Below are 10498 nucleotides of genomic sequence, written 5' to 3' on the forward strand. Positions count from 1 at the left end.
TCTCAAAAGTGTCAGTACTTCCTCTTCTTTGATCCTCATAGTTTCCATAGCTACTCTACTTGTTTCCCTTACCTCACATAATTCAATATCCTTCTCCTTGGTGAATACCGAAGAAAAGAAACTGTTCAATATCTCCCCCATCTCTTTTGGCTCTGCAGATAGTTGGCCACTCTGACTCTCTAATGGACCAATTTTATCCCTCGTTATCCTTTTGCTATTAATATAGCGGTAGAAACCCTTCGGATTTACTTTTACCTTACTTGCCAAATGTGGCATAGACGAAGGAATTGGGAGTCCTTACAGGGAGTAGGGTGGGAAGAAGTGTAATCAAGATAACTGTGGGAGTCAGTGGTTTGTAGTAGATGTCAGTCAGTAGTCTGTTACCTGCGATGGAGATGGTGAGATCAAGGAACGGTAGGGAGATTTTGGATATGGTCCAGGTGAATTTGAGTGCCGGATGGAAATTGGTGGTGAAATGGATGGTCAGTGAGTTCTGCATGGGTGCAGGAGGTAGCCCCAATGCAGTTGTCAATGTGAAAATTACCAAAATTAAATTGTGTAATTGCTACTATAGTATCTACAAACCACATACATTCTTCCCCGCCTATGAAGATCAAAATTGGGTTCATACTCAAGGTGTGTCTCACCACAACCATATGTACAATTGCAGAAATTATTTTATTTAAATACCTCTATCGCTTTGCAATAAAGGTTGACACATACAAATAGTCTTTCCTAATTGCTATCTTTGAAAATGTTCAGTTCTTCTTATTAACATACACAATCTCATAGTTCCCCATATTTTCTGCCTTCTTGCACAATCACAACCTGTTGATATAATTTTTCAAACACTTTAATTCACCTTTATGTCTCACTTTTTATTAGCAGCATCCTTGGTTATGATACAGTGGCTTGCAAAAGTTTTCATACCCCTTGAACTTTTCCACATTTTATCACGTTACAACCACAAACGTAAATGTATTTTATTGGGATTTTATGTGATAGACCAACACAAAGTGGTGCATAATTGTGAAGTGGAAAGAAAATGATACATGGTTTTCAAATTTTTTACAAATAAAAAACTGAAAAGTGTGGCGTGCAAAAGTATTCAGCCCCCCTGAGTCAATACTTTGTAGAACCACCTTTCGCTGCAATTACAGCTGCAAGTCTTTTGGGGTATGTCTCTACCAGCTTTGCACATCTAGAGACTGAAATTTTTGCCCATTCTTCTTTGCAAAATAGCTCAGTCAGATTGGATGGAGAGCGTCTGTTAACAGCAATTTTCAAGTCTTGCCAGAGATTCTCAATTGGATTTAGGTCTGGACTTTGACTGGGCCATTTTAGCACATGAATATGCTTTGATCTAAACCATTCCATTGTAGCTCTGGCTGTATGTTTAGGGTCGTTGTCCTGCTGGAAGGTGAACCTCCGCCCCAGTCTCAAGTCTTTTGCAGAATCTAACAGGTTTTCTTCCAAGATTGCCCTGTATTTGGCTCCATCCATCTTCCCATCAACTCTGACCAGCTTCCCTGTCCCTGCTGAAGAAAAGCATCCCCACAGCATGTTGCTGCCACCACCATGTTTCACAGTGGGGATGGTGTGTTCAGGGTGATGTGCAGTGTTAGTTTTCCGCCACTCATAGCGTTTTGCATTTAGGCCAAAAACTTCAATTTTGGTCCCATCTGACTAGAGCACCTTCCTCCACATTTTTGCTGTGTCCCCCACATGGCTTGTGGCAAACTGCAAACGGGACTTCTTATGGCTTTTTTTCAACAATGGCTTTCTTCTTGCCACTCTTCCATAAAGGCCCGATTTATGGAGTGCACGACTAATAGTTGTCCTGTGGACAGATTCTCCCACCTGAGCTGTGGATCTCTGCAGCTGCTCCAGAGTTACCATGGGCCTCTTGGCTGCTTCTCTGATTAATGCTCTCCTTGCCCGGCCTGTCAGTTTAGGTGGACGGCCATGTCTTGGTAGGTTTGCAGTTGTGCCATACTCTTTCCATTTTCGGATGATGGATTGAACAGTGCTCCGTGAGATGTTCAAAGCTTGGGATATTTTTTTATAACCTAACCCTGCTTTAAACTTCTCCACAACTTTATCCCTGACCTGTCTGGTGTGTTCCTTGGGCTTCATGATGCTGTTTGTTCACTAATGTTCTCTAACAAACCTCTGAGGCCTTCACAGAACAGCTGTATTTATACTGAGATTAGATTACACACAAGTGGACTCTATTTACTAATTAGGTGACTTCTGAAGGCAATTGGTTGCACTGGATTTTATTCAGGGGTTCAGAGTAAAGGGGGCTGAATACTTTTGCACGCCTCACTTTTCAGTTTTTTATTTGTAAAAAAATTTGAAAACTATGTATCATTTTCCTTCCACTTCACAATTATGCACCACTTTGTGTTGGTCTATCACATTAAATCCCAATAAAATACATTTACGTTTGTGGTTGTAACGTGACAAAATGTGGAAACGTTCAAGGGGTATGAATACTTTTGCAAGCCACTGTACATGCAGCTCTTTTATTGAAATAATTAATATAGATTGCAGATAACTAATACCCAAATACATCCATGTGGGATCTTAACAGTGAAACCTGCCAATATGAAAGTGAATAATGAGTGATTTATTCCAAATATCTGGATTCTATCCTTTCACCAAACCTCTAACCCATATTAATCCATTGGGCCAAATATTAATGACTATGGCAGACGGATCTTCAATGGACACTGGCATTAAACCACATAATCTGAAATTAATCCCAGATTTGCACACATATCCCCTGAATCTGTTTTTTCCCCAGTAGATATAGTGGGCTAAATCTAGTGTGGGATTCTATGTTTAGATCCTATTTCACATCAGACCTTGTGCTGAGTCAAAGGCCCTGCTGCTTTCAGCTAGGTTTCTTGGCTTGTCGACTCAAAGCTAAATGGGAAGCTATAGAGTTATACAGTCATAGAGTCATACATCATGGAAACAGGCTATTTTGGTCCAACTCGTTCATGCTGACCAAGGTGTCCCATCTACGCAAGTCCCATTTTCCCATGTTTGGCCCTATCCCTCTGAACGTTCCCTATCCATGTACCTATCCAAATGTAGTTGAAATTTTGTCATTGAACCTGACTCAACTCCTGCCTCTGACAGCTCGTTCCACATGCCCACATGTGTAAAACATTTTAAGGTTCCTATTAAATCTTTCCCTTCTCACCTTAAACCTTTGCCCTCCAGTTCTTGATTTCTTGATCCTGGGGAAAATACTCTGTGCATTCAATTTACCTGTAAACCTAATGAGTTTATGTACCTCTGTAAGGTCATTCCCACAGTCCTCTGTGAACCAAGGATTAAAGTCCTAGCCTGACCAACCTCTAGAACTCAGGGAGTAATTGAGTCCTGGTGAGATGCTCATCTATTGTTTCTCCACTCTTTCCAGTTTAATAGCATCTTTCCTATAGCCAGGTGACAAAAACTGAACACAATATTCCAAGTGCAACCTCACCAATGTATCATACAACAGCGTCCTAACTTCTTTACTCAATGCCCTGACTATGAAAAGCCTTTTTCTTAGCACCCTCTCCTCCAGCGAATCATTTTCAGGGAACTGTGTACTTTTACTCCTGGGTTCTGTTCAACAACACTGACCAGGTCCCAACTATTCATTGTGAAAGTCCTATCTTGGTTTTACTTCACAAACGGCAGTCAGAGAGTCATAGTCAGAGTCACACAGTGTGGAAACAGGCTCTTTGGTCCAAATTGCCCACCGACCAATGTGGCTCCTCTACACTTATCCCACTTGTCTGTAAAGGACCCCTATCCCTCTACTCTATGCCTATACCAACTACACTGAACGTATACTAGAGAGCATGCTGTCAGAAAGAATTGCAGATGGTTGTTTAAATTGAAGGTAGACACAAAATACAGGCAAAAAAAAATAGCATTTTGGGTCTACCTAGAAAGCATGCTGGTTGGTTGCATCATGGCCTGTTTTAGAAATTAGAAGTTTCAGGCATGAAGGAGCCTGAAATGTTCGACATTGCCCAGGTACTGACCTCCCCAGTATTGAAGTGATCTACAGGAAATGTTGCCTCAAGAAGGCGAGTGACATGATAAAAGGCACACACCACATTGGCCACACACTCTTCTTGCTGCTGCCATCAGGAAGAAGGTACAGGAGCCTGAGAACACTTACCTTTCGGTAGTAGAATAGCTTTTTCCCTTCTACCATCAGTTTTTATATAACTGTGCACAACTCTATATCAGCATTGAAACAATACCGGCCTTGTACAACTATGGTTGCTTTATGTAGTTTCGTTTTTGATTCAACGATAATTCATAAATGAATCATCCAAGTTATTTTGATAATTTATCATCTATTTATTGTTGTTTTGCCCTAAAAAACATTTCCATCGACAGCAATTAGATAATGAGGAGATAATTCGTCCTGTGATATTGATTGAGAAAGAAGCACTGTTCAGGAAAATTGCCAAAGTCTCCTTTATGACTGCTTGGAAGGGAAGTTTTATAATAGACAGCAATTCCCATAGTGCAGTAATTCCTGCGCTGCAAATTATGTCTACAAATCTTTCAGTTGATGGTTGAACCCACAATTCTAATCAGAGACAGAACTAAAATATACCAAATGTTTCTGGCTATTGTGAAGATTGTGAACAGAAAAGGGACAAAATAATTTCTTTCAGATGATGGTATTTGTCCTTGTTCAAAGATCAGTGGAATCAGTGAAAGACACAAATTTCAAAGATCAGTTGAAACAGAATATTTGAGTATGTTTAAGGCAGAGGGAGATATAACCTTGATATGTAAGGGGGTCAGATATTAAAATGGGTAACAGGAATGGTGAGTTGAAGTTACAATCAGATCAGCCATCATTTTATTGAAAGGCAGAGAGGCTGAAGGAGAGACTGATGGCCTATCCTGATTCTAATTTGTCTAAAGAAGGATCCTGATCTGGGAACGTCATTTGTCTATTCCATGTCAGACGCTGTCCGACCTGCTGAATTCCTCCAGCACTTTGTGTTTTGTTGTAATTTGCATGTATGCAAAACTGGAGTGCACACTTGCACATTGTTGTACAAGCAATATCTTGGTTTAAAATCAGGGTAAAATTTCTGTGTACAAATTCTATCCCATTATAAAGTCCTTCCTCTAATCTTACATTTTCTTTTCAATATCCATAATAATAATATATTTTATTGTCATTGCACATCAGTGCAACGAGATTTAGTATGCAGCTTCCAACCGATGTAAAAGAAAAGTAAAATAAATAAATAAGATGTGTGACGTGACCATCCGAGGGAGACAGTCCAGAGGGGATGGGGGGGCACTCTGCAGGGCCGTTTCAGAGCCGCTATAGCTCTGGGAATAAAGCTGTTTCTGAGTCTGGAGGTTCGGGCGTAGAAGGCCTTGTAACGTCTGCCGGAGGGTAGTCCGAACAGTCCGTTACAAGGGTGTGAGGTGTCTTTATGGATGCTGACGGCCTTCCTGAGGCACCATGTGTGGTAGATGCCCTCCAAGGCTGGTAGCTGTGTCCCAATAATACCATAGGAAAAATATTCTATCTAACCAATCTATGCCTCTTACAATTACATATAGATCTATTGGGTCACCACTCAGCCTCCTTTACTCCAGGGAAAACAAACCCAAATTGTCCAATCTCTACTCATAACTAAAGTCCTCCAAATGAGGTAACATCCTGGTGAATCTCTTCTGTGCTTTTCCCAGCATTACCTCCTCCTTCCCTGTGTGACTCAAACAGAACTGCAGACTGTACTCCAAGTTTGGTCAACTTTTGTAAAGTTGAAACACAATATCCTAATTATTTTATTGTATGCCCTGACCTGTGCTCCATACCCGTCTCAGGGAACTGTGGTATTTGACCCCTCAGCCTCTCCGTTCATCAGTATTCTCCAGTGTTATATAATTTACTAAATATGTCCTACCCCTATTTAGCTTCACAAAATACATCTTCCAACACTTGTTGGGATTAAATTCCATCGGCCACTGCTCCCAAATTTCCATCTGACTTACATATATATTGCTACAGCCTTGGACAAGCCTCCTTAATATTCGGAACGCCATGAGCTTTCATGTCATCCACATACTTAGTAATCATACCTTCTATAGTCACATCAGACCTCAGTAATTCGTAGTGTCATACCCTTTAAATATTTAGTTCATAATTCATTGCATTCATAGCTATACCATTTTCATGGTGATGGTTGATTTTACTCATTTATGGGTAAAAGACAGGAAATCCCACTCTGCATTGACCTATAATGCAAGATTCAGACTTGTATTCTTGTAAAAGACTAGTCACAGCAAAGGGAACAAATCATAGGAAAAATAACCTGCCGAGAAAAGAAGAACCTGAATATCACAATGATAATAGTTTCACGATGAAACATGGCATAATATATCTTATAACCGAGTAACAGTATTAAAAGTGGATGCTTTGACATTCATCCCAGTTGATAGAGTTAAATGTATATATTGTAGCATTAGTGTTGCCAGTCTGGATATTCATTCTAGATTATATTGCATTTTAGCCCACGATTCAATAGAGAGCAAGCTGCAGTGCAGTGATTGGCTCTTCTTTCTGCCCAGCAAACACAATTCTAGCATTTATATCAAGAGGGCTTGTATACAAAACCAGGCATTATAAGGCGCTGGGTAAGGCTGCATTTGGAATATTGTGAGCTATTTTGGGCACCATATCTGAGGATGGATGTCTTGGCGCTGGAGAGGGTCCAGACGAGGTTTACAAGAATGACCCCAGGAATGAGTAGGTTAACAAATGATGAGCGTTTGACAGCACTGGGCCTGTATTCACTGGAGTTTCAAAGAATGAGGAGGGGGATCTCATTGAAACTTACCGAACAGTGAAAGATTTGGATAGAGTGGATGTAGAGAGGATGTTTCCACTAGTGGAATAGTCTAGGACTAAAGGTCATAGCCTAAGAATTAAAGGACGTTCTTTTTAAGAAGGAGAAGAGGAGGAATTTATTTAGTCAGAGGGTGGTGAATCTGTGGAATTCTTTGCCACACAAGGCTGCAGAGGGCAAGTCAGTGGATATTTTTAAGAGGCAAAGATAGATAGATTCTTGATTAGTAGGAGTGGCAGAGGTTATGGGGAGAAGGCAGGAGATTGGGGTTAGGAGGGAGTGATAGATCAACCATGATTGAATGGCAGAGTAGATTGATGGGCCAAATGGCCTAATTCTGCCCCAATTACATGATTTTATGATGACTTCCACACCTGCATGTTGCAGCTGGGAAATCAGGGATAAGCTGGTGGTCTGATACCAGTGAGCCTGATTTCCTCCACTGCCCTTCGACTCAGCACTCAAGCAAGGTGCAGAGCCTAGATGTGCTGCACATTAATCATACTGACTTTTGAACAAGCCCTCATTCCTATTACCTTGTTGCTAACAATGTTTTCATTGTTTCATCTCAATGATTTTTAAAAATAATTTCTATCATTTAAATCTTCTATTAAGTGAATTTTGTTTCCCTTTTTGAATATTTTCTTTGGTTTAATCATACAGCGTGGAAACAAATCCTTCAGTCCAATTTGCCCACGCCAACCAACATGCCCCATCTACACTAGTCCCACCTGCCTTTGTTTGACCCATATCCTTCCAAACCTTTCCTATCCATGTACCTGTCAAAATGCTTCTTAAATATTGTGATAATACCTGCTGCAACTGCCCCCTCTGACAACTTCTTCTATATACCTACCACTCATTATGTTAAAAAAAAACTTTCCCCTCAGGTACCTATCTTTCACCCTCTCAACTTAAACCTATGTCATCTGGTTCTTGATTCCCTTGCTCTGGGTAAACGACTGGCTGAAATAAAGATAACAGCTCGCTCTCTGCATAAATCATTAGGCAACATAATTAATTACTTGTAAAATTAATTTTTTAAAGTATTAGAAGTATTCATGTAATTAAATCTATCATCTTTCAAGAAAGAAGCATGACCTGACTTTGGTAAATTACCACAATGAAGCAAAAAATCAATATTACTATTCTGCAATATCATTTACGTTTTCAACAACTTTATCACAATTTTTTGAAATTCATCCTGCAATGTAGGACGGGCTTAGTGATCCTTAAAATAAGTGGCTGCGTTCCTCTCCGAAGGAAACTGGAACCTTGTTAGATCAATCACATTCCTAATATATGGGTAGGGTTAATATATGTTAGTGTCCCGGTATAGCATGGAGAACAAATGTTTGCCTCAAACTGAAAGCAGCCAAGCTAACACCTTTTCTGATTATCGGTAAGAATTTGAGAAACTGGCAACAGTGCGCTGCAAATCAAAAATCAGAAGTGCCAGTTAAATTATTTATTTCAAGTGAGTCTGACCATGAACATATTGTAGTCTTCTTGAATGCAATGGTGGAATCATTCTACTTTCCATTTATTTTTTGAACTTCAAAAATCACCTCTGACATTTCAATTACAATTTCCTGTGTCTGTGCGTATAAACAAGGTTTATTTCATTCTTCATCCAAATCATTATTTTTTCATTCCTCTGCGCTAATCAGCATAGAATTAAAGTTTCTGCTTAGAATAAAGAGCTCACTTTGCAAAAAGAAAAATATTCTTCATGTAAAATTATTTTCACAAAAAAAGTATTTCAAAGCATATGATTTCATCACCCTGCCAGTTATCCTTTCTGTTTTTACTTGCAAACAAAGCTTGTGCAGATATTTATAGATTAATGATCATACAGATGCCAGGAGTTCATTATGGTTTACACTACGATGGCTCAACAGCTGAACATCTGCGACATTCGAAACGACCAGATGCAAGATGTCTGAAACTTCTTGCATCAATTTCTGTCATAGATCTGATCTGCTTCAATAATATGGAATTATCTTCTGTCACAAGAGAATGAAAATAAAATATTATTTACAATCTGTTGCACTGTTGCATCAAAAATTGCTATCCTTTGCAAAATTCTGATATGCACATTGATGTCCCTTAAAATATATTTCATCGTGAAAAATAAATACACTACATTGATGGGACAGACTGAAGACTCATGATAAATATTTATTGAGAATGAATCTTGCAAGGCCTGCCTGTGATCAGCATTACATAAGATTTTTATGTTTACTTTAATGCTGATAGAATATTTTATCATCCTAAAAATAGACCCGGTCTAACTGAAGTTATGCAGAAATCAATAATAACTAATGATAAAATATTGTCATTGTTTATAGTAGGCTGTGAAATAAACTGAAGACTGTTCTTGTTTTATATAGTATCATGTTAATAGAATGTAGAATAGTACAGCACAGGAATGGGCCCATCAGCACACAATGTTCATGTCGAAGATCATGCCAAGTTAATCTCCTTTCCCTGCACGTGTTTCATATTAGTCCATTCTCTGCACTTCGGTCCTGTTCAAAACCCTCTAAAATGCCGCTAACATGTCAGCCTCCACCACCACTATTAGCAGTGCGTTCCAGGCACCTAGCACTCTGCAACAAACGTACTCTGCACCTTCAAATATTGCTCCTCTGACCTTAAAGCTATGCTCTTTAGTCTTTGCTATTTTGACCCCAGAGGAAAGGTTCTGACTGTCTACCCTACGTACACCTCACATAATTTATTATACTTTCATCAGGTCTCTCCTCAACCTTTGACTGTCCAGAAAAAACAAGCCAAGTTTGTCCCAACTCCTCCTTATTCCTAATACCCTATAATCCAGGCATTATTCTCATAAACCTCTCCTGTACCTTCTTTAAAGCCTCACTGGTCACTGCTATCTTCTCTCTCGCCTCCCTCAATAACCTGAGATAGATCCTCACAGGCCCTGGTAATTTTCCACTTTAATAATCTTCAAGAGCCCCAACACTATCTCCATCTTGATCTCAAATTGTCCTAGCACATTAGTATTCCCCACAGTGCTCTCACTGTCCACCTTGCCTTTCTCCTTGGTTAATACAGATGGAAAACACTCATTTAGTACTTTACCAACATCCTCAACATCCTCCTTTATCCTTGAGTGTCCCTATCATCTCCCTACCTTCTCTCTGGTTACTTTCTTCCTTTCAATGAAGGTATAAAAAGTATTGGAATTGTCTTTAATCACACTCACCAATTACATTTCCGACCCTTCTTTGGCCCTAGAGTTTCTTCTTGCTTGCTTTATGTTCCTCAAAGGCACGGCCTGACTTATCATCGTAATCATTACATACACTTCGTTACATGTATGGCTAAAAGTAAATGGTGGAAGAATATGATAGGTAAAAGCCTCTCACTGTAATAATGCCTAATATATGTAATAACATACTGTTCATGGCAAGAAAGCACATATTCACATGATACTCCACAGCTTACAGTCTTTATGAAGATTTTACAAAAGTCATAATACATTAGAACTTTACAATATCTGTAAAATAAATGTAGCATTTAAAGAATTTCACTTTACTCGAGATTGACTGACAGGCTAACAATAAATC

Source organism: Amblyraja radiata, chromosome 12 (genome assembly GCF_010909765.2).
Source record: "Amblyraja radiata isolate CabotCenter1 chromosome 12, sAmbRad1.1.pri, whole genome shotgun sequence".
In the NCBI taxonomy this organism is placed as follows: domain Eukaryota; kingdom Metazoa; phylum Chordata; class Chondrichthyes; order Rajiformes; family Rajidae; genus Amblyraja; species Amblyraja radiata.